The 318-nt window shown below is 50.3% G+C and overlaps 1 protein-coding gene across 1 annotated transcript in view; it reads left to right on the top strand.

Annotated features, from left to right (window-relative positions):
* LOC119588095 (NPC intracellular cholesterol transporter 1-like) overlaps nt 1–318 on the top strand; it is a gene marked incomplete in the record, with an annotated part of 65185 nt that overhangs the window by 39014 nt on the left and 25853 nt on the right.

Raw genomic sequence — 318 nt, 5'->3', positions numbered from 1 at the left:
TTTTATTAGTACACATATTTTAAGATGATGGGGGGGGGGAGGGGGGGCAAGTGAGGGGTAGGGGAAGGAATAAGGAATAAGGAACGAGTAAGGAGAGGGATAGTGGGGTAGGGGAGGGAAGAGGGAGTATGGCGAGAAGAAGAAGGAGAGGAAGAAGAAAGGAGGATCGAGGGAGAGAGGGAGACGCGAAGAGAGGAAAGGAGGGAAAGGAGAGGGAGCGAGAAGAAGGAGAAGAAGAAGAAGAAGGAAAAGGAGGAAAAGGAGGAAACGAAGGAGGAGGCGAGAAGAATGAGAGAGAGACAGAGGTAGGGAAGTAAT

The sequence above is a fragment of the Penaeus monodon genome, chromosome 23 (genome assembly GCF_015228065.2).
Source record: "Penaeus monodon isolate SGIC_2016 chromosome 23, NSTDA_Pmon_1, whole genome shotgun sequence".
NCBI classification, from domain to species: domain Eukaryota; kingdom Metazoa; phylum Arthropoda; class Malacostraca; order Decapoda; family Penaeidae; genus Penaeus; species Penaeus monodon.
Note: the sequence above shows the minus strand (reverse complement) of the source record. Positions and strands in the feature narration are given on the sequence as shown.